Raw genomic sequence first — 12,431 nt, forward strand, 5'->3', positions numbered from 1 at the left:
TGCAAATTGTCACCACCATTTTGTACTCTTTAGTTTTTATTCTGATGAAGGTGCCATAGAAATTAAAACATGCCAATATATAGTTTAATTACTCCAACAATCCCTGAAGTATTGATATAAGAATTATCATAAGTGAATCTTTTATAGACAATTCAAATAAAAAAATACTATGCATTTTGATGATTATATATTTTACTGGGAATTTCACTTAATGTAACTAAATGTAAAATACCATTAATACTTTTTATCCAGCCTTCAACTTTAGTTGAAAAAATGAGACCTATCCATCCTACATTCTGTCAGCGGCATCGTCGTTGGCGATCACAAATATTCACTCTTTGCTTAAAGTTTTTGAAATTTTGATAACTTTCTAAAACTATTCTGGATTTCTACCAAACTTTGACAAAAGCTTGTTTATGATCATAAGATAGTATCCAGAAGTAAATTTTGTAAATAAAGCCAATTAATTTTTCCATATTTTACTTACAAATGCCAGGATACAATACATTCACTCTGTGGTTAAAGTTTTTAAAATTTTAAGAACTTCTTAAAATATTCTGGATTTGTAACAAACTTGGACAGAAGCTTGTTTACGATCAAAAGCTAGTATCTAGAAGGAAAATTATTTAAAACTTTGTTCCTGTTTTTCCGTATTTTACTAATAAATGTACTTGGTTAACCTTAAATACAAACTGAAGTTAAAGTTTTTAAAACATTTATTAGATTCATAAACTATCCTGGATTTTTACCAAACTTGGACAGAACGCTTCTTACAATCAAAAGATAAGAAAAAGACTAGGGATTGCTACAGTGAATCTCAGACACTGGGTTCTGGGGAACCCTTACAATTTTTTTGATGATCAATGCAATTGAATCGGAACATATTAAAACTATTTTGAACCCTGCCTTTTATCCTGGGTTGAAGCCCCCTCTCTTTAGAAATGGCTTGAACCACCCCTGGGTGTTTAAATAATTGCTTATTTATCATTTGAAGATTGAAAAAACCATTTACGTTATTACATGGGATTTGTTTCCTCTACAAATGACCAAAAAGAGCTGTTTCCTGTCTGAATATTGACTGGAGCTAGTTCTGACTGTCATCCTCCATTTAAGGAACCAGTCATTCCAAGAGTTACCTTGTGCTAGTCCATCTCTATTAATGTCAAGATATCAGTGATTTCTCTTCTTTTCAAACAGAGGATTTTGGAAGCAGTCTTATGAAAAACAAAATTTTGACATCACCAATTAATATGGTACAAGTATTAAACTTGATTTGGGAACAAAAATGTTTATTTGAATTGTAAATTTTTGAACTTTTTTCTTCAGTTATTAAAGTTTAAAATTTAATGATTTTTATCACATGCAATTTGAATTTGGACAATTGTTTTTTTATTCTAAAGAATCAGCATTTTTTTACCATTTCTTTAGTTTATAAAAAGATTTTCTAATTCATACCACTGTTTTGCATTTTATAAATTTGTATTTTATATTTTCAGTGTTTCTTGTACCATCAAAACTTTGTGAAAGATTGCACTCATGTTGAAGTTGTGTAACTCCTAGTATGAAATTGTTTGAGGAATTTTCCCCACTTTTATTAAAATTTACAGACGGTACCAGTTTTGTGTAATTATAACTACTGCAGTTTGAAATGTTTATAATTTTTCTATTTTTTCTTGAATTAAGAGCTTTTTATCAAAAATCTTTTTAAGAAGGTAACAATTTTTGTTTTGGAACTCATATCTTTAGAACTCTCATAATGAGCATGCAAATTGATTAAGATTAATTGTCATCACCAATTTTTGACCTTTTAAAATTCCATATACTGTATTTAAATTTCAGTATTTAAAAGACCATTCTCTATTGTTAAAGGAAAAATATGAATTTGCACAACTGAGCTACTTCAGGCTGTGGTCAATTTTTGGAGTAAAATTTTCATGCTTATGATGTGCATGATGATAAACTTAAAAGAAGAGATATTTTATTAAACTATGCTTCAAAATATCAGAAAATGTTTGTGATTTACAGGTGTTAGCCAATTACTATTCTGTTCTTTTTTTATAACTCCTTATTTTAGGTCTTTACATATTAGATGTCTTTAAACTAATATAAGAGCTATTATTTAGAGCTCTCTAAATAAAAGAAAATACAGGTTACCAATTTAAAAGCACATCTGGTATTTTTACTGTATTTTATGTATGAATTAAAAATATTATTTGTATATTACATTGAGAATTACTTCAACTGGAATGAATGGAAAAATAAAATATTGTGAGATGCTTTGGAACATTCTTGGGACAATTGTACACTTGATAAAATACAATGGAAAGCACATTTCGTTAAGTGCATAAATTGGATTCAGTGAACTGACCAGCACAAAGAATTATGTTGAAAAGCATGAAAAAGTAACCATGGTAGCAGCTCCAAGGAAGATGGTTAAATAAATCTTCAACCAAGTCTGAGGCTTTACAAAGAAAATAAGAAGGCAAGTTTAATTAAGTCGAACAAGTTCTATACAATATTTGATAAAAAGTATATATTTAGAGCTTACAATGCAGTTACAGTTGAGAAAATGATGTTGCTAACGTAAAATGTTATTTTTTGCCTTTCAATGAGAGATAACTCATTGTAAAATGTGCAGATGATTTACCTTTATAAACAATAAAATATGTTTAAACCATTATTTTTGTGGAGTTGAAATTCAATAAGTAAATTTATAAGACTTTTTTTTATTTTTCATCTTTTACACTGATTTTACAGTTATTGATGTTATACTTTTGTGTACACGTAGTCAGAAATCCGAACAATATTGGTAAATGTAGAGGAAATGGAAATATAAAGTATATAAATTGTCAATTTTTATATTAGGTTCTTTCTGTGAGATGTTTTCATGGTGTGGGAATAAGACTTGGTGGTCTAATACAGCTAATATATAGGTAGGTACCAGTATACAGTTTGGAAAAGAAGAAAGAAAAAAAGATAAATGTAGTACATGTATAAAAGTAATTAGATCCATTTTTTACTTTCCTTGCCTTGAAATAATCAAACACTAAATTTTTACCCTCTCTTTTGATATCAGTACAAATACAATGTATAGTATATGTTTAAGGATCTAACATGATTATTTGGTTTGTTATGTTGTTGGATTGCTGTCTAGTCAATATGTTCTCAACATCTAGTACATGAATATAACTCATTTCTTTTTAATTTAATACAGTAACAAGTGATCCTTTTAAACCATTTTATTAATAATATGACAAAATTTTATATTTCAGATTAGCTTCACAGCTTGTCTGTAAGGATTGAAGTTGGGAATGGGCATTGGAGCTGGCTTTTATGGTAAGAACCAGTACATAAATTAATGAATTATTCAGCAAAGAGCATGTACAAATCTAGTTCTTCATTATGCTAAGAAGTATTATACTTTAATTATGCAGAGAAGTAGTATACTTTAATTTTTCTTAAAACTATAATCGTATATATAATCTGGAAGGAGGACATTAGGAGGTATGAAGATAAATAAAGGAAATAAAAAATTATACTGTTACTTACAAAATCTGTTTTCTAAAATTGTCCCCATACATTGTCAATGAAATAACTCTCCCAGAGACCAAATGACATGGATGTAAGCAACTTATGGTCACTGTATGGCCTACAACAATGAGCAAAACATATACTTTTCAATTAACTATGAAACAGAAAGTAGGCGACATGAAAAAATGTGAAACAATTCAAACAAGAAAACCAACAGCTAGATTTATGATGAAACAATGAAATAATAACAAATATGTTGGACAACAATCAACTACTTGTCATCCCTTGTTTGCTAAAGAAGACTCGTAGGTTGTAAATTCATGTCTACACATCACTTTAAAACAAAGTAAATCAATTTTCTATGCATCATCAGTGCAATAACCAGTTACTGATTCCTTTGCATTGAATATTGTTCTGACAGATATTAGAATGCATATTTCTTTTTCAGGTGAATTCAACTGTGGCTGCAGGAAATTATTGTGCAATACGACTGAAACAAAAAAGAGTGTAATTCAGACTATTTTTGTGTATGTTGTTTGAAAAAATGTTAATAATTTTTATCACAAATAAAAAAAAAAAAAATAATATGTAAAGATTCTCCATTTTCAGCAAGACTGAAAGTTGTATGCTAAATTGATACTTCAGAATTTTACAATATTACTTGTAGACCTACTTGAGACTGTTAATAATGGTCCAAGTGTATTCAAAACATTTCCAGTAGGTTAAGAATGGAGAATCTAAAAAAAAAAAAAAAAAAAGAAAAGAAAAGAAAAGAAAAAAAAAAAGAAATGTATTTTTTTACTTTTTCTTATTTGTATGATATAAATATTTTTCCAATGTTTTGTTATTTTTAGCATTGTTTTTAGCTCAAATAAATTATTTCAAAATAATCATAGTAAAGAAACATCCTGGTAAAAAAAGATTGATTGATTGGTAATGTTAACCACCACTTTCAGCAACATTGATTATATCTTGGTGACCATTTTTTTCATGGTTGAGAAAGTCAGAGTAATATGAGAGAATTACCAAGGTGCTAAATATTTTTTGTAAATGTTTGAATATTTTATATCAAATTTATTTTTAATTATAGCTCTACCATTTGTATTTTTGTTAGATATAGCAGTGATGTGGAGTCCCAACAGGTGAATTTTTTTGGAAATGGGAGGTAATAAATTATTCCCCTGTTTAACTCCTCATTCTTGAAATTTCCTCATGGTAGGGAATATATAACTATTTACTTGATTTTCACATTTGTTTTTGCTTTGATATTAAATGCACACTAGCTAATACAAAAATATGTATTGACTGTTATTCAGAGTTCTGTAAATAAAAAAAATGTAAACAGAGGTCTAGATAACAGTTTTTAGGGTGGGAGAATTCATGGTTTATTACGGGTAGAATTGATTTGGTGAAATTTTCAAGATATGTGATTAATTGAGAGTGCATCTGATATTTTTTATTTACTTCTATAAATAATGGACCAAAAACTGAAAGATTGCAATTAAGATAATGATGATAGCCACCCTGGCAGCCAGGAGAGCAGCTCAAAGGAAGATGGTCAATAAAATCTTCAACCAAGTCTGAGGCTTAACCATGAAATTGAGAAGGCAAGTTTATTGAAGTCAAACCATTTCTATACATTTTCTAGAAATACATGTGTATAATTGTTAAAAAGTACATATTCATCTTTATTTTCTGCATGAAAAACTTCTTTGAAGAATTTATTTACAAGTTTTAATATTTTGAGATAGCAGGTACATTTTATTACAATTACGAGAGTAAATCCTGAGATAGGAATCAACATTCAAAGGGAGACTAGTTTAATCAACAGCAAGATTTGTTTATTCAATGGGAGACGACTCATTTTCATTATTCGAAGTAGTTGAGTGCAGAATTCAAATCATAAACCTTTGACTATTTTTGTTTGTTTTTCAATCTTTTATATAAATATTACAAAATACGTGAATGTTAAACTATTGGTACATGAAATAAGAAATCAGAACAATTTGTAAAGTAATCTTTAGGTTGACATATAAATTAGTTTGTAAAATTAATAAATGTATTAATTTCTTTTTAGATACTTTCTGTGGCATGTTTTCATGGTGTGGGAATAAGACTTGGTGGTCTAATACAGCTAATATGTAGGTAGGTACCAGTAATAATAATCCTGTTTAAAAGAAAATAATTCTATAAATAATGTTATTTGGAAATAAATACTGACTTTAGGGTTAAAGGTTTATAAGAGTTTGGTCAACAGTGTACTCTTTATTTTATCAGTACCATATATGACAATGTTCACTTGGCAAAATATGGCCTTAGTATAGATTTTAAATTTAAGCCTTTATCATAGAATATCAAAAAATGCCCCATCTGGTTCTTCAATAGATATCTTTCAAAAGACTTAATGCAACATAAAATAAATCGCTTCTTTATAATACATTGTAGACTCTAAAATGCGATGATGTTATGGATTTTCTGATCTAAAAGCTTTAAGAATACCTTTGGTCCAAAATGTTTAATAAACTAAATGTGCTAAGGGTAATATTTAAATTAAAAGACATAAACTATTTCTGGATCAGGGAAAGTGAATTATGCTAAAAAAAGTTCTGAATTGTGAGAAATAGGGCCTTCATTGGCGCTTTTGTGAAAACAGCAGAATTGCATAATCAACAGGTCATAACTTAGTAGTTTATATTGTGAGGTGCCAAAAAGATGATGTGGTTATTTTGTATCAATAATGATACCACAACAATGTATGTGTCAAATTCGTAGTTTTTGGGCCTGAATCAAAAAAGATTAAAATCTTGTGGCCAACTTTAGCTTTTTTGTTGTTTTGATGTCTATTATTTTATATTTTACCCATTTTATATACCTGTAGATAGAGTATTCCAGAAGTGATCCTTTAAAACAATTTTGATTGACTAAGCATTTTATATTTCAGGTTGGCACCACAGCTTGTCTGTAAGGATTGAAGCTGGGAAAGGGCCATTGGAGCTGAATTTTACGGTAAGAACTAAAAAATAGATTGAACTATTCATCCAAGAGTATGTAAATAAATGCACCATGGATTTTATTATGTACGCATGTAGATCTAACATTTTTAAAATGTTTTCCAAATTAAAAGTTTTAATTATACTGGTATTCATAAGGAAGCCTCCGGGTGCGGGAATTTCTCGCTACATTGAAGACCTGTCGGTGACCTTGACACATTCCCCATTTCCGTTCTCAATTTTATAAGGGTATATAAGAATAAAGAGAGGTTATAAGATTGCCAACTACACAACTATCAATAAGAGAAGCAACTTACAGTCACTGTAAGACATTCAGCAATGAGCAAAATCGTTATAAATTTCAATAATACAACTGGTTGAATATCACAATAGGTACTCATATTCATCATTCTAATCTCTCATGCATAACTTTGAAGGTAGATTTTTCTGAAATCGGTAATATCAATATTGCATTTTTGTCCATTTATTAAAAAATCACAAATATAGATGCATGCAATAATTTCTGATTTTACAGTACATTTTAAAGTAAGCAATAAGAGGTACTGAATATGACAAAATGTGAAACAATTTTAAACAGGAAAACCAACGCAATGATTCATAAAAAAGAATAAACGAAAATTAATCAAGACACACATTGATTACTTATTCGTCCTTATTTGCTAATAATTGTACCAGATGATGTTTAAATTTTTATATAGGTTTGATCATTTGTTTAAGAATGTTTATTTCTTTTACAGGAAACTCTGGCTGCCGCATACATTGATTATGTGATTTAACAGTGAAGAATTTTATTCAGAAATTTTTTGTATATGTTTCAAAAAATGTAAATTTTTACACAAAAAAAAATGTGTAAAGATTCTCCATTTTCAACTAGATTGGAAGCTTGTATTTAAAATTTCAAAATTACTCTTACTTTTCTTATCGTGCTTATGGAGACTGTTTCATAATTTAGATCTTATTTGTTATTCCCCACCCCCTGTAACTGTATTTCATTTTTACTTTGAAAATGAAATGAAATGAAACAGACCAATTTTACTTGTAAACTTAATAATGGTCTGTTCAGTCCAAAGGCTTCCAGTCAGTTCAGAATGGAGAATCTAAAAACAAAAAAAGAAAGAAAAACAAAATGTATTGTGTTTTTGGAGTTTCCTGAATTGTTAGATATTTTTACAACTTTTTGTTATTTTTTTGCAGTGCTTTTAGCTAAACAAATTACAATTATTTCACAATAAGCAGAGTAAAGGAACATATTGGTGAAAAAAGATTGATTGATTGAATTTTGGTGTATAATCCACTTTCAGCCCAATTTGTAATATCTTGATGGCCATTTTTTATGGGTTGAAAAAGATAAAAGTAACAGTAGATACCCACCAACTTTTCCCCCAGGGAACTGTCAATTCTAGTCAATTAAGCTTTGAGTCAAACACACCTAACACAGGTTGGGTTTGAATTCTCAACCTCATTTTGACATGCTAGAGTATAAGTATGTATAAGTACCGGGCCACGTCCACTTGTATTTTTGTCCATCTGATGAGTTGAGCCTTTTTCAAAATCAACTGATTTTTATAGTTTGTTCTTATGTTGTACTGTTATACCGCTGTCCCAGGTTAGGGGGAGGGTTGGGATCCTGCCAACATGTTTAACCCACCACATTATTTATGTATGTGCCTGTCCCAAGTCAGGAGCCTGTAATTCAGTGGTTGTCGTTTGTGTCATTTTGGTCTTTTGTGGATAGTTCTCTCATTGGCAATCATACAACATCTTCTTTTTTATAGAGATACAATAATACTTCTTAGACCACTCTGCCTCCAAGGCCCTTAAATAAAAGTTAAAGTACTAAATTAGTTATTGAAATGTGTTGTAGTTTTTACATACCGTATTATTTTTTCATTTTAATTGGACTATATTTTGTATTGTTGTTGAATATAGGAAGGATGTGGAGTCTCGACAGGGTCATATTTTCAAGGCAAGGGGAGGTAATTCCCTTGTTATACTCCTCATACTTTAAATTTCCTAAGTGTTTATAGGGAATATAACTTTTTTTATTTAAATATTCACTTTTGTACACATTTTATTTAAATATCAGATGTATACTAGCTAAAATGACTATTATTTAGAGCTCTGTAAATAAAAAAAAAATATGTAAGCAAAGCTCTATAAATAGATAATAGATTTGGAGGGTTTGAGAAATAGTGGGTAACGTAACCATTGATTTGATGAGGGGAAATTAAAAAAAAACTGATTTTGTTAAAACTGTAAAGTGCATCTGATATTTTTTTTTATACATGTATAATGATATTTCTGAAAGCAAATGGACAATAAAATAACGAGGACATGGACCTCCTTGGCAGTTATGATAGCAGCTCTAAGGAAGATGGTCAATTATATCTTCAACCAAGTCTGAGGCTTTACCAGGAAAAATCTGTGGTGAGTTGAAATGTTCCACAAAATTTATAATAATATTATTATAGACTTTTAAAACTTTTTATTTATTAAGGTTTTTTGTGTAATATTGAAGATATCTGCATCATTTCATAACATTTTTTTATAACTTGTATTTAAGTCAATATTTTGAAGATATTATATAAAATGATACAAGGCATAATTATGCTTCTCTTCTTTATTTTATCTTTTAAACATTTTTTTTTATTTCAGATTGTTGAAATTACAATGTTTTCCTGTTGTTGGGAGTAAGACATGGATATCTGATATTGTTAACATGTTGGTAGGTATTAAAGCTTTTATTTTTAATACTTTCAATAGTATTTGACATCAATAAAAAAAATTTAAGGTTTGAAATACTATACAATATGATGAAATACAAATACAAGTTTATTTTTTGCTAACTTAATAAAATTGAAAATGTAAATCGGGACTGTGTTGGACAGATAAAAAAAAAAACCTTACAAAGGTCAAAAAACAGAACCATTAGTTTGATTTTGAATACCAATTATTTTCTTGCAGAATTTTGTTTGTTATCTGAGAACTTTTAAACAATTATTATGATGTACATATTTTTTGAAAGTTGAGTATAACTGACCATGAACTTTGTTTTACAGGTTAGCATCACAAGTTTCCTTGGGGTTACTTGCTTGGGGAGTTATTAGAGCTGTTTTAAGGTAAGAATTTATTAATCAACAAACAATTTAAATTTATTTATTATACATGTATCAAATTTTAAATGCCCCTAGATATCTATATAGCTATCCTAAATATATGTCAATGTAAAATGTTGTACCTTTACTTTAGAAGTGTATCTATATTTACTGATTTGTCTCCCTTGCCCTGAACAAGATTAGGCCCAAGACTACAATTAATTCCTCTATCAGTTCTTTATAACAATTTCTCGCATTAAAACAAATTTGGCTATTCTTTTTGTCTAATTTTTGGTGTGTGCAATGTACAGTTCAAGTCCAAAAATATATACAATTTTCAGAAAAATTGCATGTTTACATCATACAAATTTGGCCAATACACATCCATACCCCTATAGGCAAGTCAAGAGATGTTCCGAAAAGTGTAAATACTACCTTTTTGCACCTGGCTGAATCACTCTTTCCTTATCAAAATCAGTTAAAATAAAACATCCAAAAGTTTATTTCAGCTCTCTTCTTTCATTTCCACCCCAGAAAAACTAAGAAATGTATGAGAAAGGGAAAGAAAAAAAAATAATGAAAAAATACACTACAATTAATTAAAGGGAACTTTAACGAAAAGTGGGGTCATTAATTGTGGTCTTGGGCCAGATGTGAAGGGGAGATAATCTGATTTCAAGTAAAACCTAGCTATCATAAAAAAGATGATCATGTATGATAACTGCTTTACATTCAGTCATTCATATTTTCATTACAAATTTCAAAGGAATTTATTTCTACTTTTTTATCATGGAAAAAATTTTGTTTGGATCTCAGTAAGGGTCAATAAAACAACAAATAACAAAATATTCATTAAATTTTACTTTTAAGTAAACTTACCAGCAGCTTCTGCATTCACTGTGTTAAATATTTCCAATAATTGCTCAGGTATTTGATGTCAAGTCTCATAATTGTAAAGTTTGGAAAATTTATTTTTGTGTATTGACAGATTTCAGTAAAATGAAGTAGCAAAAATAAGAAAGAGTTTTCACATTCATTGATATGTGTTTTTTTTAAAATTGAATTTTATTATATACCCTTAAGATTATTTTGATAAAATAATTGAAACTTATCTTTATTTCTTTTCAGTTGAAAGTGTAACAGTTGCTGCCTTGTATGGTAAAATCCTCAATAATCCTGCAAACAATCGAATGAACTGTTACTTTCTCTATTGGAACAATCTGTAGACAGTAGTCTTGTAAGCAGAATGAGTTTTTAACAAATTGTATTTATATTGCTGTATTGAATTACAAATTATAGATTTTTTTTTAATTTATATTAATTGCATTCAATTATTGTTTTGTGATTGATAAAAAATTAAACTGAAATTATTGTTTTTTGAGGGGTCCCAAAGGTATGCCATATGGTTTCTCAAAGTACCCACAAGACGTACATAGGTTTACATATATTTTTAAGTTATGTACATTTAAGCCTTACAAGTGCTTTGTGAAATGAATTTTGTTGGTTACAATCCAAAGTAGTAGGATTTTGATGGCAGAACACTATGAAAAGAGAATATGAAACTAGTCCCCTGTTAAATATTTTAACTACTAAGTTTTTGACTCCAAATAAAAATGTTTGGGTTTTGAGTTGGGTTTTACTCCTGACTGCCTAAGAGGGGACCAGGCCAGCCCAAATGATTCCCTTTATAATCAACAATTTTTTTCCCACAAAAGTTTGTACCCGAATTTCCATTAAACTAGCCCGATTCGAACTAAGACCGGGGATAAATTCGTTATCTACGTTCATATCCGTAGATATGGATATTTTAACACCCTTCAGTACCCTGTACACCCTTCAGCTACGCCTCATGGTGTACTGGGGTACTTCAGGGTGTTAAAATATCCATATCTACGGATATGAACGTAGATAACTTATAATATAGTTTAAAACAGCTTGAGGTTAAAATTATGAATGAATGAAATGTAATCGGTTCACTGGAGGATCCAGAAATTTTCATACAGGGAAATAAAAGGGGGGTGCTCACTGATTGTTAAAGGGCCTCCTCCAGTGGTACTTCAGTGATTTCCTAAATAATCAACCAAATTTTCTCCACCTCTGCTATTTCATTGGTAATCTAATCATTTTTGCACCAATCAAGATATTTAGTTTGTTTTAATTACCCAGTAAATAAGTTGAGTAATTCTCAAAAAATAATTTGTACATGCATGTTTTAATATTTTTATATTATAGCTTTTACCACAGTTTTACTTTGTGTAAGAAAAGTATTGTTTTTGGATGTCATTTTTAAGTTGAGACAAACTGAGGATTCTTTGTTTTTATGGAATTCTATTATTTATTTAAAGTTAAGTAAGGACTAGGAAGCCTTAAGTTTATATATTAAACAAAGAATAGTCACTAAATGATTACAAAATTTATTACATGTATCAAAAAATTTACATGATTTTATTTTAATTCATAAACTTTTATACGTAATTATATAGACTAAGAAATTACATTAGGATTATTTCCCCCTATAACAAAAACAACCAGGAAAATAGATAGTATCCTCAGTACTGTCATTTATTTTGCATTATTGTACTATTTTGCTACTGATACCAAACCCATGATGCAGATCCTTTTCCTCCTTTTTATTTAAAGATAATTTACAACCGTGATCAAAAGCATATATATCACAAGTAATTGTTTGTTTGATATTTACACACATCTTAAAAGAAGCAGATTGTGTTTGGTTTCATTTGGTTATATTGTATCATGTAGGATCATAATAATTGGTAATTAAAATTTATTTGGA

The 12,431-nt window shown here is 29.0% G+C and overlaps 2 long non-coding RNA genes across 2 annotated transcripts; both read left to right on the forward strand.

The window, feature by feature from the left end:
* Window positions 1-2,861: 2,861 nt before the first annotated feature.
* On the forward strand, window positions 2,862-4,563 carry LOC143042128 (uncharacterized). Its single transcript, XR_012967888.1, has 3 exons — window positions 2,862-2,933; window positions 3,273-3,336; window positions 3,980-4,563. It is a non-coding gene; the product is annotated as an uncharacterized LOC143042128 (long non-coding RNA).
* Window positions 4,564-6,432: 1,869 nt separating this feature from the next.
* LOC143042134 (uncharacterized) lies at window positions 6,433-12,431 on the forward strand. The gene is made up of 5 exons (XR_012967890.1): window positions 6,433-6,537; window positions 7,280-8,969; window positions 9,198-9,267; window positions 9,602-9,661; window positions 10,766-12,431. It is a non-coding gene; the product is annotated as an uncharacterized LOC143042134 (long non-coding RNA).

This window comes from Mytilus galloprovincialis, chromosome 1 (assembly GCF_965363235.1).
Source record: "Mytilus galloprovincialis chromosome 1, xbMytGall1.hap1.1, whole genome shotgun sequence".
NCBI classification, from domain to species: Eukaryota; Metazoa; Mollusca; class Bivalvia; order Mytilida; family Mytilidae; genus Mytilus; species Mytilus galloprovincialis.